We start from the raw sequence: 22,300 nt of genomic DNA on the forward strand, positions 1-22,300 counted from the left end.
ATCCCATATGAAGGCCCATTAGCTCTAGCTCATTGTAAGGACATGCCTTCCGCTACTTGATATGCCATAGTGATGAGGGAAAAGTTGGCCACTGAACTGAGGATAGGGAGGATAACAGGTCCATTCTCACATCCCCCCTTTGCTATGATGATTATGTTGATACTAGCTGTAGTGCCCAAAAAGGAAACATGTAAGTTTAAGTTAATATACAACCTTTCTTACCCAAATGGTAAAGCTGTAAATTATTTCATCCTGCAGAAGGCATGCTTAGTTCAGTATCGGGTAGATTTTATAAATTTACGCGAGAGCGTACTTTTGTTCACGCACCAGGCGCGAACAAAAGTACGCTGGATTTTATAAGACACGCGCGTAGCCGTGCGTATCTTCTAAAATCCGGGGTCAGCGCACGTAAGGGGGGTGCACATTGAGCCCGGCCCGCACTGCCTGTTCCCTCCGAGGCCGCTCTGAAATCGGAGCAGCCTCGGAGGTAACTTTCTTTCCACCTCCCCGCACCTTCCCCTCCCTTCCCCTCCCTTCCCCTGCCTAACCCACCCCCCGGCCCTATCTAAACCCCCCCTACCTTCGTTGGCAGATTTACGCCTGCCGAAAGCAGGCGTAAATCTGCGCGCGCCAGCAGCCTGCTGGCGCGCCAACACCCAACCCGGGGGCTGGTCTGGAGGCTTCGACCACGCCCCTGGGCTGGCGCCATGCTCCCGGTCCTGTCCCGAACCGCCCCCTGACCCTGGACACGCCCCCAGACACGCCCCCTCCCCCGCTCCTTTTACGAAGCCCTGGGACTTGCGCGCGCCGGCGGCCTATGCAAAATAGGCGCGCCGGCACGCGAGTGCCCTGCGCGCGTAAATCTGGCTGGATTTACGCGTGCAGGGCTTTTAAATTCCAGCCCTATGTGTTTTTCAACAACATACTTGATCTTCTCAGACAATGTGGTGAGAGGGCCCTCATGCAAAGGCTGACATAGACTTTCTGACTCCTCCACATGTTCCTGGACAGCTTCCCATTGCTAGTCTTCTTCTTTGAAGGTGCGTATTGTTTTGATATGTGCATGCCAATGGGCTGCTCTATTTCCTGGGCATACTTTGAATCTTTTGATACCTTCCTGCACTGAGAGCTAACTCACTGTATGGGTTTGATGAGCCTGGTCTACTATCTATATGATTTTCTATTTGTCAGCCCTAGTAGCTCTGACACACGCTGGGGATTATTCAGCAGTTTTCAAAACTTGGCACACGACTTTGGTATCCCACTGACTGACGACATATTGCAGCCACTAACAAGAGTGTTTACATTCCTTGGCATTGAATTGAGCTCCACCCAAATGATGACTAAGTTCTCTGGGGTAGATTTTATAAAAGTACGCCCGTGCATACTTTTGTTCGCATACCAGGCGCAAACAAAAGTACGCCGGATCTTAATAGATACGCGCGTAGCCACGAGTATCCTTTAAAATCCAGGGTCGGCGTGCACAAGGCTTACCAAAATCAGCAGCCTGTGTGCACCGAGCAGCGCAACCTGCCTTTGTTCCCTCCGAGGCTGCTCCAAAATCAGAGCGGCCTCAGAGGGAACTTTCCTTCCACCCCCCCGCACCTTCCCCTCTTTTCCCCTACCTAACCCACCCCCCCCAGCCCTATCTAACCCCCTCACCTTTGTTTTAAAAGTTATGCCTGCCAGAGGAAGGCGTAAATTGTGTGCGCCAGCCGGCCGGCCGGTGCGTAATTCCCGCTCATTTGGGGGGGTTCGGGAGGGTGGGGGATTTGTTTTAAAGGTTCGGGGTGGGTTTTAGGGTTTTTTTGGTGTGCCGGTTTTCCCGCCCTCCCCCGATTTACGATTAAAAAAAAAAAACACGACAATCAGATTTCCCTCCCCCCCCCCAGCCAAAATCGATCGTTAAGACGATCGATCACACGATTCACACCCCTAGTCTCTATGGGGCAGCTAGTAAAATGACCTGGCAGGACTTTGGTGGTGCAAGAAATTGACCAAGACTTCACATTCCTCAGTTGAGACTTTGCATATATGGCCAATCCACCAGGATGTATCATAGATGCAAGCTAAATACCGACCAGGTTGGAAGCTGGAAACTGGAAGGGCATGAAAATATTCACGTTCATGTTCTGGAACACTTACAATGAATGAGGTGGTGTCATTCAAAATCTTGCTAATGCAAATTGAAGTTGCATCAATGGGCTTGAATTGATGATTTTCCCTTGTGCCAGGAACTGTATGACCTTTGCTAAACCTCTCATCCTGAGCAGGTCTGATTTCTTCAATATCCTCATTTGGCACAAAGAAAAATTTGATACCAGGGATACAAAGAGCAGAATGGTATTACAGGCCAGGTCATGTTCCCAAAATCTCTGCCACAACATACTGCTAACATGACATTACCATACTTCCTTGTGAAGGTGATACTTTTGCATGTTCTGGCTTGCATGCAGTAAATAACACAGCACAATAACATGTCCATTTTGAGGAGTCACTTATAAAAGTATGTCAAAGCAAGATGTGTCATAAGCTACAAGCATGGTAAGCACAACAAGCTTCACCGCACTGTAGAATTTCACATCTCTAGCTCATTTGTGTGTTACACAACAGGGTGCCAAAGATGCCTCTATTTAACACAGCGTGTCCACGCATACAAATGATGCATACAGTTGGGGCCTTATTTCTGACCAAAGCAAGATCAGGTCCAAAATTATATGACATAAAAAAGAAAATAATTAAAAACTACACAGTAGAGATATTTCCATCTGAAAATTGTCAAAAATGTGCATTAAAAAGTAAAGTAATTATATATTTGCTTCCAGTTGCCTGTAAATACTCTTAGTGCAAATCTTATACGTATATGCCATGGCCATGACTACTGGTCAAGTCAGGGCCTGAATTAAAATATAGTTCAGGAGGAATGAGGAGACAAAGTAGACCTTATATTTCTTTTGTAATATTTTTCACATAATTTGCTGGCCCATAAAAAGGGAGGCAAAATCACTTTATGTTCCAAATTTTGCACTGGGACTTACCACCAGGGGTTGTACTAATCCAAAAAATTTCAGGCCCCCCGAGGTATTGTTGGGCTGCAGCTCCGGGACCAAATATAGAGCATGGTACTCAGAGGTGACTTCCTTTCAACTGCCTCTAGCTCTCCAACCAATGGAGATCCAGATGAAAAATTTAGTACAGTTTTGTTTGAGACCCTAGAGAACATCCATGAAAAATGTTGTTTCATTTCAAGGAGGTTGAGCGTGGACTCTTGGTCCAGTTGTTATGGAATGACCCCCTCTCTCTTCCCCTGATCCACCAATCTCCCATTTCTGTTCCTGCTTCCTTCCTAGACCAGCACCAGTATTATCCTCTTGCTTACCCCCAGTGTACCCCTCTCTGTATCTGCCTCCCCTCCAGTTAGTACCAGTATTTCTCTATCACTCTTCCCCAAACCAGCCAACATCCCCTTCTTCCCTTTTTTGGACAGGACACCACAAACATTTCTCTCTGTTCTTAACCGCACCCCCAGGCACCAGCAACATCCGCCTCATTCATTCAATTATTTATTTATTTTTCATTCTATTCTACCTATAAGAAGTTTGTTAAGCTAAGCGGATTACAAAATCAACATAAAACAATGTTAGGATAAACTATAAAAAATAAAATTAAAAAATTAGAAAACAATTCAGTAAATAAAACTGCTTTAACATACTTTTGAAATATTTAAGTCTGATAAATCCCGTCATTCATCAGACAAATCATTCCAAAGGGTAACAGCCCTAACTGACAGCGCCCAAAGTCTAGAATCTTGATATGAATTTCCCTCACAGGAGGCAACTCCAACAATTTCCTAGAAGCTGAACATAACATTCTAGAAGGAACAAATTAATTAAATAAATTGGTTAAATATTTAGGGGCCAAACCATGAATTGATTTTAAACTTGACCCTCTGTTCCACAGCCAGACAATGAAGCTTGCATAATAACATGCTCTCATCAAGAGACATTCAAAACCAACCTGGCTGCAGAGTTCTGCAAAATCTGTGAAGCTCTTAACCTATTCCTAGGAATCCCCAAATATAACAAATTGCCAGAGTCCAGAGTCGTCAGAATAAAAGTCTGGACTAATGTACAAAAATCTGTTTGCTCAATGAGGGGCTTAATGTGTCTAAATTGTTTTAACTTGAAATAGCTTGAAGAAATAACACTATTAATTTGCTTCTTAAAATTTAATGATGGATCTAAATAAAACTGCAAACTTAATCACCAAGATTGATATTATCACTCCCATTTGAAAGAATAGGCAAACCCTCTGGCCAAGATTTACAAGAAAACTACTTTAAGTTCAATGCTAGAGCATTATCTTGCAGCCAGTTAGCAACAGCCAATAGACAAGTAGAAATAATAGCAAATGTAGCTTGAACATCAGTATAAACTTCAAAATACAGCTGGATATTGTCAGCAAAAATGCTATAAAATATATTAAAATTATCCAATAAAGTACACAGTGAGTGTTGCGGTCGTGGTCGCGAAGTTCGCAACCGGGTCCTTACTTCTTCCCTTCCCGGGGAGTCGGCAGCAGGCTCCAGGATCCATTGGGCCTACTCGAGCTTCGAGTCTTGGCTCTGCACCCCATAGGCGCGCGCACGCGAGGGGAACATTTTAAAGGGACTCTGGTGCGAAACTGCAGCCAGCCCCCGGAGATGATGTCAGACGCCGGCAGGGATTTAAACCCAGTGTCTGACTGTAGATCTATGCCTTGCAACGAGGTCCTTTCCTGGTGAGTAGATAGTTGCTGTTCCTGCTTCTCCCTGTTCCTGTCTCTGCTTCTGCTCCTGATCTGGATCCTGTTCCTGACCTAGCTGCTGTTCCTGCTCCAGCTGCCGCTCCTGTTCCTGCTTGCACTCCAGTTCCAGTTCCATTCCTGCTCCTGCTTCTGCTCCTGCTTCAGTTCGCTGTTCCAGGTTCCAATCTTGCCTTTCCTTCGGATTGCCTTCCTCGTTCTTGACTCCAGCTCATCTTCCCATGCTCCTGGTTTGCCACCTGCCCAGTACTTGGATCGACTTCACACTGCTGTTCATCGTCCCAAGGGAATCCACCTATGTCCCAATGGTCCGGGTCCTCATGGCTCCTCCCGGGGGGATCCCGGGCTTCCAGGGTGAAGTATCCACGTCTGACCGTCGTCCCAAGGGAATCCACCTAAGTCCCAGTGGTCCGGGTCCTCATGGGCTGCTTCTAGAGTGAAATATCTGCTTGGTCTCCTGGTTCCGAGCTGCCACCCGGCCTTCTCATCTCAGCGGAGTCCACCTATCTTTCCATCTCATCTCCGCACGGCCAGCCCAAGGGTCCACCTTCCTGGTCACAACAGTTTGCAAGGCCATGGACCCGGCGGACATCTCCTATCTTCAAGCCATTCCTGGAATGGCCCAATGCTTGCAGCAGCACTGCCTGGACGTCCTTGCTGCCACTGAATGGTTGGCGAACCATTTGGATTCTACGCCTCCAGAGCCACCCCTCGTGCAACCTTCTACTCCTGTGGTGAGTGTGACTGCACCGAGTCAGCTGCCCACTCCTTCTCGCTACTTGGGAAATGCTAAGGGCTGCTGGGGGTTTTTGAACCAATGCTACATAAGGTTCTCTCTCCTACCAAGTCAGTTCTCCTCTGACTCCGTAAAGGTAGCTTACATTCTGTCTTTACTGGATGGGAAGGCGCTGAGTTGGGCTTCGCCCATGTGAGAGCGCAATGATCCGCTACTAAATAATTTGCAGCAGTTCGTAACTAATTTCAAGCAAGCCTTCGATTAACCCGCACACTTGTCTACAGCAACGTCTGAACTTCTGCAGTTACGACAGGGACCCCAGTCTTTGGCAGACTATGCGATCGAGTTCCGCACCTTCGCCCTGGAGGTAGGATGGCGAGATGACAGTTTGCGGGGAGTCTTCTTGGAGGGTCTATCAGCTCGTATCAAGGACGAGTTGGCCGCCAGGGACATTCCTGATGATCTCAACGGATTAATAGACTTGGCTGGGTGAATTGACCGTCGCCTTCAGCAAAGGGCGAAGGAGGTTCAACCACCTTGCCAAACAATACCGTTGGCTCCTGTTTTCTCCAGACCTGTGATGTCATCATCTGGCCAAGGAGCAGCACATCCTGAGTTGTTGACAGAAGAACCCATGCAGTTGGGACATATGCCGCTGACTGCAGAGGAGAGGCGCCGACGCCGGGCACTGGGCTTATGCCTATACTGTGGCAGCAAGGTCCACTATCTAGCCCAATGTAAGGAGTGCCCGGAAAACGCCAAAGCCTAGGCTGTACCGGGGAGCTGCTCCTAGGCTGTGTTAATTCTGCTCCTCAATGTACTGTGCCTGTCACCCTGGAGGGTCTTTTGATACTCTCGCCTTCATTGACTCTGGGGCAGGTGGGAACTTCATTTTGTACAATTTGGTGCAACAACTCCGGTTACCCACTCTTCCTCGTACTCCTCAGCTATGGATTACCTCTATCCGGGGTACAGTTCTTCCAGGAAGTATCTCGACCTCCACGGCTCCTCACTCTCCGAACCGGAGTCCTTCATTCTGAGGAGATTTCCTTCCTGATCCTGGAGAGAGCAGTACACCCTGTGGTACTGGGATTACCGTGGTTACAACAACACTCTCTGGTTATCCATTGGGACATGTTACAAATTGCGCAATGAAGTCCCTTTTGCTTCTCTAACTGCCTCAAGGTTCCATGCTCACCTTGCGTGTCTCTGCTGAACACTTCCGTCTTGCCTCCTACGCCTTACGCAGAGTTTGCAGACGTGTTTTCCAAAAAGAAGGTGGAGATCTTGCCACAGCATCACCCCTTTGACTGTGCGATAGAACTGTTACCTGGAACTACGCCGCCCCATGGAAGGGTCTATCCCTTATCACTGCCGGAGACACAAGCCATGTCTGAGTATATTTCCGAAAATCTCGCTAAGGGGTTCATCAGACCTTCCAAGTCACCTGCTGGGTCTGGATTTTTCTTTGTAGGGAAAAAGGATGGCTCCCTAAGGCCATGCATTGATTACAGAGGCCTAAATGCCATTACCAAGAGGGATCGTTACCCTCTCCTGTTAATCCCTGAAGTCTTGGATAGATTACAAGGTGCCAAGATCTTCACCAAACTTAACCTTCGGGGTGCTTACAATCTAGTTCAGATCCACCCAGGAGATGAATGGAAGACTGCCTTCAATACTAGGGACGGGCATTACGATTATTTGGTAATGCCATTCGGACTATGTAACGCACCGGCAGTCTTCCAAAATCTTATGAATGAAGTGCTTCGTGAGATGCTACATTCCTCAGTCATAGTGTATTTGGATGACATTCTGATTTACTCCTGGGATTTGGAGCCTCATCAACAGCATGTAAAGCGAGTGCTACAAGTTCTCAAGGGCAACCATCTATACGCAAAACTTGAAAAATGCATGTTTGAATGGGAGTCTCTTCCTTTCTTAGGATACATTGTCTCATCTACGGAATTTCAGTGTTTCCTCGGATTCACGAATTTCTATAGACAATTCATTCCCCACTATTCTCTCAAGGTGGCTTCACTTACTGCCCTTACTAGGAAGGGGGGCAATGCTAAAATGTGGCCGAAGGCGGCTTGTCAGGCCTTTGTGGATCTAAAGGAGGCTTTCTTACTGGACACTTGCCTACACCACCCAGATCCGCTACGTCCCTTTATTGTGGAGGTGGACGCCTCCAACATAGCGGTAGGGGCAGTACTCAGCCAAAACTCCAGTACTAGAAAACTACTTCCATGCTCATATTTCTCCAAGAAATTCTCCACAGCTGAATGTAATTACAGTATAGGAGACAAGAAACTCTTGACAATTAAGTTGGCGTTTGAGGAGTGGAGACGATGGCTGGAGGGGGCTATCTATCCCTTCACAGTTTACACGGATCATAAGAATTTGGAGTTTCTGTGTCAAGCACAGCGTCCAAACCCCAGACAAGCTCGTTGGTCACTCTTCTTCAATCGCTTTGACTCCGTACTTCACTATCGACTAGCATCCAAGAACATCCGAACAGATGCTTTGTCTCGTACCACGGAGCTGAAGGGAGAGGGGGAACTTCCTCAGTACATTTTGGATCCAACAAGGATCAACTTATCCAGTACAGTTGTAAGTTGTCTAGGGAGGAAGTAGTCCCACAGCGTCTTCGAAGAAGAGTTTTGGTATGGGCCCACGACTCCCTCACTGGCGGTCATGCTAGTCATGAGAGAACGTTGGATCTTCTGAATTGCTATTATTGGTGGCCTAACATGAGGCAAGATGTTCGCACGTATGTCAGCTCCTGTCCCACCTGTGCTAAACAAAAGCCCCAAATAGGACAATCGTGGGGTCTTCTGCAACCTTTGCCCATACCCATAGAACCCTGGACTCATATAGCCAAGGATTTTGTGGTTGACTTACCTTCTTCCGAGAGGAACACAGTCATTTGGGTGACTGTGGATTGTTTCTCCAAGATGGCTCATTTTGTCCCACTTCCCAAGTTACCCTCTGCACCAGAGCTAGCTCAACTCTTCACACAGCACATATTCCGAACTCATGGTCTTCCAAAAAACATTGTTTTGGATCGGGGACCCCAATTTACCGCCCGATACTGGAGGGCATTATGCAAAATATTTGGAGTCCAGCTTAATTTGTCTACAGCCTTTCATCCTCTGAGTAATGGGTAGACTGAACGTATGAATCACTCTTTAAAGGCATTCCTTCGCATTTTTGCTACTGAAAGACAAAACAACTGGGTAACATTACTACCTTGGGCCGAGTTCTCCTACAACAATCATACCCATTCGGTCACTGGGAAGTCGCCCTTTCAAGTTGTGTATGGTAGGCAACTCAAACCTCCGATTCCTCTGCCTATACCTGTTCCTTCGCCAGCGGCTCAACTATCTGCTCTTCAACTACAGAATCTCTGGAGCTCCGTTCAAAAAAAGCTCTCCAGATCTGCAAAGCTTGCTAAGAAGTGTGCTGATCGGCATCGACAATCTGCACCTGTGTTTCTACCAGGCGACAAAGTTTGGCTAAGCACTAAAAATATACATCTTCGAGTTCCGTCTTGGAAATTAGCTCCTAAGTACTGTGGTCCTTTTCGAGTGGCTGAGAGGGTAGGGCTAGTGTCTTACCGACTACGCCTTCCCACTACTCTACGCATTCATAATGTGTTTCATGTCTCTTTCCTAAAACCAGTGATTCTTTCCAGGTATCATCGTAGATCACCAGAGCCTACAGAGACTTCGGTGCAGGATGGTACAACATATCAAGTTTGGGAGGTTCTTGACGTTCACTTTCACCATCGGAGATTGGAGTACTTATTGGCCAAGGAAGGATGTGGACCTGAGGAGAAAACTTGGGAGCCCATTCAGAACATCTTGGACAAGTCTCTCCTGCAGCAATTCCATTTGGATCATCCTGGTAAACCTGGCCTTTTGAGGAGGGGGCGTAAGATGGGGGGTACTGTTGCGGTCCTGGTCGCAAGGTTCGCGACCAGGTCCTTACCTCTTCTCTTCCCGGGGAGTCGGCAGCAGTCTTCGGGATCTGTTGAGCCTACTCGGGCCTCTCCGCGATGGCGTTTCCATGAGGGACACGCCACCGAGCTCCTAGTCTTGGCTCCACCCCCCATAGGTGCGCGCACGCGTGAGGCAGAACCTTTTAAAGGGACTCTGGCGTGAAACTGCGGCCAGCCCCCGGAGATGACGTCAGACGCCGGTAGGGATTTAAACCCAGCGTCTGACTGTAGATCTTTGCCTTGCAACGAGGTCCACTCCTGGTGTGTAGATAGTTGCTGTTTCTGCTTCTCCCTGTTCCTGTCTCCGCTTCTGCTCCTGATCCGGATCCTGTTCCCTACCTAGCTGCTGTTCCTGCTCCAGCTGCCGCTCCTGTTCCTGCTTGCACTCCAGTTCCAGTTCCACTCCTGCTCCTGCTTCCACTCTTGCTTCAGTTCACTGTTCCAGGGTCCAACCTTGCCTTTCCTTCGGATTGCATTCCTGGTTCTTGACTCCGGCTCGTCTTCCCGTGCTCCTGGTTTGCCGCCTGCCCAGTACTTGGATTGACTTCACGCTGCTGTTCATCGTCCTAAGGGAATCCACCTAAGTCCCAGCAGTTTGGGTCCTCACGGGCTCCTCCCGGGGGGATCTCGGGCTTCCAGGGTGTAGTACCTGTGTCTGACCATCATCCCAAGGGAATCCACCTAAGTCCCAGTGGTCGGGGTCCTCATGGGCTCCTCCCAGGGGGACCTCGGGCTTCCAGGGTGAAGTATCTGCTTGGTCTCCTGGTTCCGAGCAGCCACCAGGCCTTCTCGTCTCAGCGAAGTACACCTGTCCTTCCATCTCATCGCCGCACGGCCGGCCCAATGGTCCACCTTCCTGGTCACAACAGTGGGTACAGATAAATGTTAAAAAGAGTCGGTGAGAGCATAAAACCCTATGGAATGCCCCTAGCCAACTGATATCAATCAGAGCATTGAATATCCACTCTAATTTGCTGATCTTTATGAGATAAGAAGGAGGAAAACCATTATAATACCACTCTTGATACACCAAGAGACTGAATAAGCAGATCAAGAATTTCATGATTAACTAAATCAAAAGCAGAAGACAAATCCAAATATATATAGCAATAACTAAACATCCTCTATCCATAACCCTCAACAAATAGTTATTAACTGAAACTAAGAATGTTTCAGTACTATGGTTTTTACAAAAAACACTCTGATTACAGTATAAAATATTATAAGCATCCAAAACATTGCTCAATTAGCTCAATATTAATCCAAGTGTTTTCCTACAAGGTGATGCAGGTGGTGGTCCCTGATGCACTGCTGGCCACCTCCAAAGTCCAAAGCTTCCTTCAGTGGCAGCTACAGCCTGCGTTGTATCCTCTTCTTCCTTATGCTCTCTCTTAATACTTTTCTCAGCAGGTCAGCAGCAGCAGAACACCAATATGGATTGGATCAGCTGAGATCCTTCCTCTGCAGGTAGAAGTACCTGCCTCACTGACTTCTCTGTCTCCTCCCTACACATGGGCTTAGCCGTTCATAGTTATGCTACAGCAAGGTATTGCACCTACTTGGCTACACCTACTGCAAGCATCTCAACATGCTCTAAGCAGCAGTACTTGGAGAGAGGGAAGAAGCAACTGAAGCTGTTGAAGCTGCAGTGCTCCATTAGCTTTAGGGTGAATTTTAAAAGTTCTACGTGTGGCAAATCCTGGAGATACACGCGTGACTGGGTCATGCGCGGATCATGTGGATTTTAAGAGGCCTGCAGCCATGCGCGTATCTCCCAGTAGTGAGTATAAAAAGGTTTGGCAAAAACGGGGTGGGATGGGGTGGGATCTGGGTGAGGCATGGGTGGGAATGGATGGGCTGAGACTGCACCCATGATGTCAGTTGCACGCACTAGTGTGCACCAGGATCCCACAACTGTGTGACTTGCTTCTGCTATGGACTGCGTGTAAACAGTTAAATAAATAAAGGGTAGTCAGCGGGGTTTCAGGGGTCGGGGCTAGTAGGGTAAAAGGGAGGCAAGTTTGGTAGGGGGTTTAGGAAGTCTGCTTCTTTACTGGGGCAAACTGGGAGGAAACTGTGAAATAGGCCTATTGCGTTGCTGTGCATACCTACTGAATCTCCTCTGTACGCGCTTGAGATGGGATTGGTGCACACATGTGTGTGTTGATATAAAATCATGCATGCATGTGCTTGTGGGTAGCCGATTTTATAACATGCATACATAAAAGTGCATGTTATAAAATCGGCACATCCATGTGTGTGAGCCGGCAAATTCACACACAGTTGCGCATGCACGTCAGTTTGAAAGTTACCATCTTTGTTCTGCAGTGGAAGTTTCTATAGCGTGGCTAGCAGCGGTGGTGCTTTTCAAGTACTAGTGCCAATGGCCATGTCCATATTGGCTAAAGCCTTACCAAGGCACCACTGTGTTGCTCTGACCCCACTGGTGCCATTTCTGATAATGGCACTGGTCATTTCCTGTACATAAAATGGCAGCAGCACCAAATGAAATAGAAAAACTACAAACAACAGTTTATTCAATTTCTTTCATTTTGTTTAAAAAATGAAATTAGAAATGTTGATATTTCTTATTTCATTTCAAATGACAGCACATCCCTAATGTGCTGCAGTCTTTACATGCAGCCCTGTATGCAAACCCTTTCGCTACCATCACTGTAATAAAAAAAAAAAGCTGTTTTAGGCATAAAGGTGAAAACATCTTCCACAGGATGTTAAATATCCTTTTATATTTCTTAAGGTAATTACCATACCACTTTTCCAATGCTAATATGGCCTCATAGCTGAGAACAGAGCTCTCTTTAGGCCAATGTAAGTGGTGGAACGCAGTGAATCTTACAGGAAGATGGTTTGCGCTACATAAGCCTAAAGATAGCTTTGCAGCTTGGACAGCAATGGATGAAGCATATCCGCAGGGCCAGTGGCAAGAAGAAGAGCTAGCAGTGCAGGTGGGAAGGAAGAGGAACAGGAAACATAAAAGCCAGCTTCATCACTGATCCTGTAGCTTCAAGAAGTGGCAGCCAAATGCATGACAACTGGAGGAGAAACAGCAGAGAAGTGATGGCTTATGAAGTACTGATGGCTGGAAGAAGAGCTAGAAGTGCAGGTTGGCAGGATGAGGAGCAGTAAACAGAAGAATCAGCTTGAGCACTAGTATAGCAGCTGGAAGAAGAGGCAACTGTATGCAGGAGAACAAAAAACAGAAGAGTTGGATCAAGCAAATTTGGTGGCTGGAAGAAGAGATAGAAGCAGGTTCACAGGAGGAAAAAAAGGATGTTTCTGAGATCAGCAACAAGTGTTGGTGAAGACAGGTGCAAATGATGAGACTGAAGGGGAGAAAAGAGAAAAGGGAAGGTGAAGGGAGCAGAGGGATTAAGAGTGATACGGAGAAAAGGAGATGGTGATGGAGAGAGAAAGGAAGGGAAGGGAAAGAGAGGAGTAGAGGATAGATCAGAGAAAAGCAAATGGGGGAATGAAGGGGAGGGAACTAGAGGAAGATGGAGAAGGAAATTGTTATGCTGGTGGACCCTTGGACTGAGGGGGAGTTGACGCTACCTGTAAGGAGTAGCCTCACAGATCCCTACCGTCGGTAGGCAGAGCAGGTGGCAGCATAGGCCCTGCTGGAGTTTCACCAATACCAGCCCATGTTCCCCTTATGTTGAGCCCTCAGGTACTGGGGCTGGCTGGTCTTACGAGGGGCCTCTGCGGTAGTGGAAGTCCAGATAGTCAGGAACATTACGGCCAGCATGCCGAAGGGTCAGTAGAGAAACAGCCAGGGGTCCAGAGAAGCTAAAGCGAAGTAGGTAAACAGGCCAAGGTCAGGGGAAGGCAGCAAAGCTCAAGGTCAGAATCAGGGCAGAGGTCATGTCAGGCGGTGAGAAACATAAGATCGGAGTCCAGTCCAGTGTCAAGCCAAGGTGAAAGGAGAAGGAAGGCGAGGACTACAGAAGACAGGTACAAACCAAAGAGCTGGGGAACTCAGGTAAAATACTACTGCAAAGAGAGCTGACCTATTGCCAAGGGAAGGGTTGAAGGCAGGGACTGGCCTTAAGTAATCCCAGAGAGATGATCTCATCAGTGGGCATCCAGAGCCATTTTCCACTGCTGGCCCTTTAAGAAGGGCAGGATTGGGCGCAAGTACCCATAGGAGAGTGGCACATCAGGGCTGGAGAGATCATGGTGGCAATCACACGAGCAGGGGAAGGACTCCGTTTGGAGCTCCTGCATGGCGGCCAGCCCCCCCTGATGTTGGGGACCACCAAGGTGAGTGCAGCAGCTCTCGGGAAGCTGTGAGCTGCCAAGCACAACAGTACCCCCTCCTCTAAACCTCCCTCCTCAGGGTTTAGGTCTTTTGGGATGAGAGGCATGGAAGTCTCTGAAGAGATTTTTGTCCAAAATATTGGAGGTAGGTTCCCAGGTATTCTCTTCCGGCCTGTATCCTTCCCAATAAAGGAGGTACTCCCATCTCTTGCCACATTTCCTTATGTCCAAGACCTCTCTTACTTGGTACGTGGTGTCGTTTTTTGAAGAGATCTTCTGCGGTTGCGGTGCCTTCTGAGAGGGCCAAGAGAGTATCAGAGGTTTCAAGAGCAAGACATGGAAAGAGTTGTGAATCCTTAAGGATGTGGGTAACTGAAGTTGATAGGTTACTGGCCCAAGCTGTCTCAGCACTATAAATTAGGGATGTGAATCGTTTTCCATATCGTCTTAACGATAGAAATCGTGTGGCAGGGCAAGAAAATCGTCTTAGGCACGATTTTTTAGTTAAAAAAATCGTTAAAAAATCGTTTTTTCCGATTAGTGCGCACTAACTCGAGTTAGTGCGCACTAACGGGAGTTAGTGCACACTAACTGGGAGTTAGTGCGCACTAACTGAAAATGATACAATTTGACACTTTTCAGGTCAGTTAAGGTCAGTTTAGGAATGAATATGTATTCCTATTGGCTGCCCTCTTATTTATTCATGTTACCAAGTTTCCTACTGACAGTATATGGGGGATGGGAAATGGAAACAGTTGGTAGCTTGACAAAACAAGTAATGTGATCAGTCAATGTGACTAGAACTTGTGCCCTAACCCTGATACCAGGGGGTATTGTGATCTTCCTGCACACAGTGCCCTATCCCTATTAATACCAGGAGTGTTGTGATCTTCCTGCACACAGTGCCCTATCCCTAATACCAGGGGTGTTGTGATCTTCCTGCACACAGTGCCCTATTCCTGATACTGGGGGTGTTGTGATCTTCCTGCACACAGTGCCCTATTCCTGATACCGGGGGTGTTGTGATCTTCTTGCACACATCCCGATATCAGGGATAGGGCACTGCATGCAGGAAGATCACAACACTCCTGGTATTAATAGGGATAGGGCACTGCATGCAGGAAGATCACAACACTCCTGGTATTAATAGGGATAGGGCACTGCATGCAGGAAGATCACAACACCCCTGGTATCAGGGATAGGGCACTGTGTGCAGGAAGATCACAATACCCCGGAGGAGTGAGGGTCAGGCAGCTCCCCCCTGTCTGTGAAGCCAGCCTCTCACTAGTAATGCAGGGAGGAAGCTGTCTCAGACTTCACCATCCTCCCCCCCCCCCCTTTACCCACACACCATTCACTAGCTGGGACATGGGGGAAGTCAGGAGTGAGGGTCAGGCAGCTCCCCCCTGTCTGTGAAGCCAGCCTCTCACTAGTAATGCAGGGAGGGAGCTGTCTCAGACTTCACCATCCACCCCCCCCCCCCTCACCCACACACCATTCACTAACTGGGACATGGGGGAAGTCAGGAGTGAGGGACAGGCAGCTCCCCCCTGTCTGTGAAGCCAGCCTCTCACTAGTAATGCAGGGAGGGAGCTGTCTCAGACTTCACCATCCTCTCCCCCCCCCCCCCCCTCACCCACACACCATTCACTAGCTGGGACATGGGGGAAGTCAGGAGTGAGGGTCAGGCAGCTCCCCCCTGTCTGTGAAGCCAGCCTCTCACTAGTAATGCAGGGAGGGAGCTGTCTCAGACTTCACCATCCTCCCCCCCCCCCCTCACCCACACACCATTCACTAGCTGGGACATGGGGGAAGTCAGGAGTGAGGGTCAGGCAGCTCCCCCCTGTCTGCGAAGCCAGCCTCTCACTAGTAATGCAGGGAGAGAGCTGTCTCAGACTTCACCATCCTCCCCCCCCCCCCTCACCCACACACCATTCACTAGCTGGGACATGGGGGAAGTCAGGAGTGAGGGTCAGGCAGCTCCCCCCTGTCTGTGAAGCCAGCCTCTCACTAGTAATGCAGGGAGGGAGCTGTCTCAGACTTCACCATCCACCCCCCCCCCCCTCACCCACACACCATTCACTAGCTGGGACATGGGGGAAGTCAGGAGTGAGGGTCAGGCAGCTCCCCCCTGTCTGTGAAGCCAGCCTCTCACTAGTAATGCAGGGAGGGAGCTGTCTCAGACTGGTATCAGGGCTAGGGCACTGTGCGCAGGAAGATCACAACACTCCTGGTATTAATAGGGATAGGGCACTGTAAGAGATGACTGTAGTAGATTGAATAAAGATCTGATGTTTCTGCTCTCCTCACACCAAACAAAAACAACACACAAGCAGAGAAGCCCTTCTTACAAAGCTGAGCTAGTGAGTTAAGTAGGAGGAAAAGTAAACATACTGGTGCCAGTGTGGCTACTTAAAAAATACACTTACCAACAATCAATTACATATATTTGAACTGTGTACAGTTCCAGCCAGGACCACCTTTCTAAAATGCACAGTGATTGGCAAATTCAACATGCACTAGCATTTCAGGTGCCTGCTAACAAAAATAATAAACAAGTTCTAGTCACGTGAGTGCTGATCATTACATTACTTTTTTTGTCAAGCTTCCAACTGTTTCCATTTCACATCCCCCCAACCATATTGGTAACATCAATAGATAAGAGCACAGCCAGCCAATAGGAATACATACATACATATTCATTCCTAAGTGACCTTTACTGACCTGGGAAGTGTGAACACTTTGTTTCATTTTCTGTTGGTGTTCGTTAGTTTCCAGTTCCATTTCCCATCCCCCCAACCATCACCTCAGTGGTAACCTTGGTAATATCAATAGATAAGAGGGCAGCCAGCCAATAGGAACACATATTCATTCCTAACTGACCTTCAGTGACCTGGAAAGTGTTTATTTGTATCATTTTCAGTTAGTGCGCACTAAATCGAGTTAGTGCGCACTAACGGGGAGTTAGTGCGCACTAACTCGAGTTAGTGCGCACTAACACGATTTAACGATTTTTAACGATAAATCGTTAGAATTTCTATTGTATCGTGTTCTATAACGATTTAAGACGATATAAACATTATCGGACGATAATTTTAATCGTTGAAAAACGATTCACATCCCTACTATAAATGGCCCGATGTACCATGGCTCAAACTGTATGAATGGAACTCGAAGTCTGATATGGCGAGTACTGAGCCATAATGTTTCCCCAGATTTAAGCTGTGGTGCAGGTCTTCGGTGAAGGTCAGTGAACATTTTAGCTTTTAGGCCCACTTTCTGCAGCATCTGCTGAGTATGACACCAGAGTTTTTGGAGTTCTTGCGCTGACAGTTGAGCCGCTGGTGAAGCAACTGTTAGAGGAAAAGGTAGAGGAGGTAGCAGCAATCTACCATAGATGATTTGAAATGGTGAGGAACCCATGGCGGTGCATGGATAAGAGTTATGAGAGAACTCCACCCATGGAAGCAGAGCCACCCAGTCATCTTGGTGGGTGTTGACATAAGCCCATAAGAAGTTTTTCAATGTCTGATTGGTTTGTTCAGACTGACCATTCACTTGCGGGTGATAGGCTGTAGTGAAGTCCAATGTAATGTTGAATTTCTTGTTTAAGGACTGCCAATAGCATGCTGTGAACTGGGTTCCATGATCTGAGATTATGTGTTTGGGAAGCCTGTGGAGCTGGAACACATGCTGGATGAAGAGCTGGGCCAGCTCCGGAGCCATGAGGAGACCAAGAAGTGGCGTGGGCCATTTTAGAGAAATCTTCAACTACTACCCAGAAAACCATATTGCCATTAGTGAGGGGAAGATCCACAACAAGGTTGGTGGACAAATGTGTCCAGGGTTCCTTAGCAGCCAGCAATGGCTGTAACAGCCTCCATGGTCATTCCATCAATGGTTTCTGCTGTGCGCAGGTGGGACAAGAGTTCACATAAGCCCAAACATCTTTCTGCATATGGGGCCACCAGTAGAATTGCTGGAGTAATGCAAGAGTCTGGGCTTGTTCAGGGTGGCCTGCAACACAGGAATCGTGGGACCATCTTAACACTTTTTCACAATGCTTGTGAGGAACAATCATCTTCCCCGGAGGGATAGTCATAGTGGAAGCAAGGAGAACCCGGGCTGGGTCAATGATGTTTCGAAGTGATTCAGCGGTGTCCTGAGTCAGAAACAAATGAGAAAGAGCATCTGCCTGGCTGTTTTTGACTGCAGGCCAGTATCTGAGTTTGAAGTTGAAGCGAGTAAAAGGCTGTTATGGACCAGACAACCAAGCAACACTGGGCAGTTTTCGCTAGTATACTGTGAGGCAGTGTTCCCTTGTAAGTGTGTACAGGACCAGGTTAGAAGCCTTGTCTACCTTAATTCAATGCACAGATAATGTTCTATGGGCAGGACCCTGCAGGGGCTGGAAAGAGTCCAGAGGGAGAGACACAGCTGGGGCTGGGTTAAAAGTGCAAGCCCAACTCTGTTCAGTAGGTTCCTTTGCCTCCAGTAGGAAGGCAGCTCCTGTAGTCTGTCCAAACCAGAAGGGAGTGAAGGTACATTGACCTGAAGCAAGGCAGTCTACAACCCTGTGTATGTAAGTGATTACTACGGAAGGTAGGAAAGCTTTGGAAGTATTGTGTTGCTCATTAAAGTTTAATCTACGCCAGAAAGGCTGAAGTCAATGTGGATTCTGTCTCCAGCCAGGGAAACTCTGCACGGTCTCTCACATATGGTGTTCTACATGGGACTTCTCTATGCTAAGCACAGAGAGAAAAAAAAAGAAACCCAAGCTCCAGGGGAGAAAAATTTTGTACTGGGTAATGTTGTTGAGGGAGGGTGAGGCTCAGTGAAAGCACACTGCAGAAGGCAGCTGGTTTGTGAGTTTCTGGGAACATACACTGAAGAAAAAGAAGAAATATTGGTGTGCTGCTTGTTAGCAGATGAAAGAAAGGTTGTGGATCTGGAGAGCACTGAAGCAGCACTGCTGAGCACTGACAGAGAGAGAGAGAGAGAGAAAATACTGAACTGCTTTTAAATCCCATAGAGAGGTCTGTGAAGGGGCCTGGTAGGGAAAGCAGGGTTAGAGTGTTTTTCATTGAGACTAAAGGGACTTGCCCTGTTTCGAGATAGGGCTGCATAAAAGTTTAGTTAAAGCTGGGGAAGCAGGAGTTCTTTTGCTTTCTGTTTTTTTGAAATGAGAGAAAAGTAAGCAGTTGTGCACTGTGGCTAGAACAGGGTGTTATTCAGAGTGAGAGTATAACTGCTTAGAGGCTTAGCAGTTTTATCAAAACCCTGGTTGGAATCAAGTGGGTATACTGCAGTGCAGGCAAAGAAAAGAAAAATAATGGAATATGTCATGGAAGTTCTCCAAGCCCAAGAGGCAATGCTGAGGGAGAGCCTGAAACACCTCCTGGATGCCATAGATGCCATGGGAGAGGAATGGCAGGATAGAGAATCAAAGTCAGGAATGCACTTAGACAGTAGCTGAAATATTGGCACTGACTGAGAAATAGAACAAGAGATAAATGAAGAATTGCAGTGTGCTCAGGAGGAACCAAAGATCACGGCTGCAGCAAAACCTAAAATTGTTGCTACAGATGGTCCTAGTGAAGTCCCTGTAGGGTGCTCAAATACTACCCAGAGTCCAGGAATAGCTCCTTTGAGAAGAATCCCGAGAGAAGGGTTACAGAGAGTCCCAAGGAGAACAATGCAGACCATCCAGGAGGAGGCAGTATTGAGAGGCTTAATGAATGCAGCAGGGAAACGCTGGTGCAGAAAGCTGCAGGGAGGCCTGAATTCAGTGCTACAGGAGGTCCTGAGAAAGGCCCTGTAGGGTGGCCAAACATTACTGGGAGCCCGGATATAGCTCCTGTAAGAAGCCCAGTGAATGGAACTGTGGAAAATCCTGAAGATGAGTCAGCAGAGTCCCTAGTGAGAGGGAGCTCAGCGGAGATAAGATATGCCAGCAAAGGAGGAAACAATGAAAGCCTCGATAGAGTCACCAGAGGGCACTAGTCATGACAATTCAAGGGAGGCTCAAGTCACTGCAGAGATGATGAACGAGAACTCACTGCAAGTCACATCATCCAGTCCAAGGAGTCCTAAAAGGGTGGATGTGGAACCCGGAGCTACAGCTGGATTCAGTAAAAGGACTGAGGGTGTACAGTGGATAAGGGCCACAGTGGGTGGTACTTACATGGCGGTCTGGGTTGGCCCTAATGTGTGAGGGTAAACAAGACCCAGGATCCCCATCCTCAACCTTAGCAGATGGGAGGCCAAATAAAAGAGAATGGGATGTGTTGGACAGACGGGCCTATGCTGAGGGGGGGGGGGGGGGCGGTATGTGAGGCAGTACCCCTAATGTCCCCCTTGTGAGCATGTGCAGGACCAGACTAGAAGCCTGATCCACCATAATTCCATAGATAGAGAATGTTCTATCAGCGGGACCCTGTGGGGACAGGGAAGAGTCCAGAGGGCAGGACTCAGTAGGGCTGTGCTAAAAGTGCAAGCTCTGTTCAGTAGGCCCTTTTGCCTCCAGGAGGATGACAGCTCCTGAAGCCTGTCCAAAACCAGAAGGAAGGTACACTGTTCTGAAGCAAGGCAGTCTACAACCCTGTGTAAGTAAGTGACTACTACAGAAGGTAGGAAAGCTTTCAGAGTATTGTGATGCTCAATAAGTTTTACGTACACCAGATAGGCTGGAATCAGTGTGGATTCTATCTCCAGCCAGGTCTCACACTAATCATTAATATCTATATTAATAAAAATGTTACATAGTTTGGACAAAATCGCTAATCTCAGAAACCACTGAAGCGATTGCTTTCAAATTTGGACACAACCTTCATTTTGCATACAGGAACGTTCTTCTGTACTTACATTACAGATATGTCACACCTGTGACAGGTAAAATAGGTTTTATTGAGAAAACAGCGACATCTGCTGGACGTAAGCGCCATCTGTTACACCTTACACTAACACACGCTACACTAATCATTTTGCCAGTCCAGGTCCACGTTTCACTTCCATTTTAACACATTCGCACACTTTTTTCGCCGGAAGATAACTATTTCCTTTACAGATAAAATACACCCACCACCCTCCTCACACCCACCACACACATGCCAAATTTATTTACTTCCCAGGCCCTCACAACACACACAAAACCTGACAGAAGTCCTGGAGGCTCCAGCAGGGGGCCAGGACTGGTCTGGGACACATCTCCTGCACTACAGCCATCGGCTGCCAGCAATCAACATGGCGCCGACGGTTCTTTCCCTTACTATGCCACTCGGGGACACCAATGGCGGCAGTAGCCCATGTGACATAGTAAGGGCGAGGGCCCCTCGGCACCATTTTCAGGACTGGCAACCGGTGGACCTTTGCCCTTACTATGTCAGAGGACCTACCGCTGCCATTGCTCTACCCCACTGACATAGTAAGGGCAAAGGGCCGTCAGAACCCGTTTCAGTGCTCGCAGCCGACAGACCAACACTAATACATCGCTCCTGGACCGCTCCTGAATGCCCACTCCACCGACTGACATTTTTATCAGGTCTCGGGGGGTCTGGAGGGTGAGGGGTGGTAATTAATTTATTGCGAACATCTTGGGGAGGGGTCACGCGGGGGGGGCAGGTTTCATTCATTCAGCAACTTTGGGGGGGGCAGGGGGGGCTACTGTTTTTTGCAGGGCTGGGGGAGGGGGGGCAGGAGAGTGTGGGGTGGTTAGTTTAAGAGAACTTTTCTCATAGGATTGTTTTTTGGGGGAAGGGGGAGGTTCACACACAAATACATACACTAAACTTGCACGATCTCGGGAACGCACCAAAATAGCCCTCCCCAGACCACAAAACAAATTTGGAAGTGCAAATTTGGAAGTGCAAATTTGGTTAGGCACTCCCCTATTTGGCTACATAACGCGCACAGACGCCCAGGGACAGACCAAATGTAGCACCAACAATTTTAATTTCCCAGGTCTTGGGAGGGGGCAGGAGGGTGGGGGGTTATTATTTGATTTAAAGGGTTGGGATTGGGGGTTTTTTGGGGGGGTGGGGGGTTCCCACAGAAATAGAAAGACAAAGGTTTTCTGATCTGAAGGGTAGGCAGTAGGCGGGGGGAGGTGACAGTGAGGGGAGGGAGAATGAGGGGAGAGGTGAGTGTGAGGGGAGAGAGTTGGAGTGGGGACAGGGGAGGGAAGGGGGTGAGTGACTAAGGGGGAGGAGGATGAGTGACTGAGGTAAATGAGTAAGGGGAAGGGGGAGGGAGGGTAAAGAACCTGACTCTGCCACTGCAACGCAACATCTGACCTGAAATTTTGTAAATAAACTGATTAATATATTTAGAGGACAATTTTCAAAGCAGACTATATGAATAAATAGCAATTCATGCTCGGAAAATGGATGTCTGAAAATTTCCCTTCTTCAATGTGGATAAAAGCAGGTGCATTGTCTTCCTATATGCACACATTTTGCCACATTGAAAGGAGGCATTGCTAGGGG

The sequence above is a fragment of the Rhinatrema bivittatum genome, chromosome 1 (genome assembly GCF_901001135.1).
Source record: "Rhinatrema bivittatum chromosome 1, aRhiBiv1.1, whole genome shotgun sequence".
NCBI classification, from domain to species: domain Eukaryota; kingdom Metazoa; phylum Chordata; class Amphibia; order Gymnophiona; family Rhinatrematidae; genus Rhinatrema; species Rhinatrema bivittatum.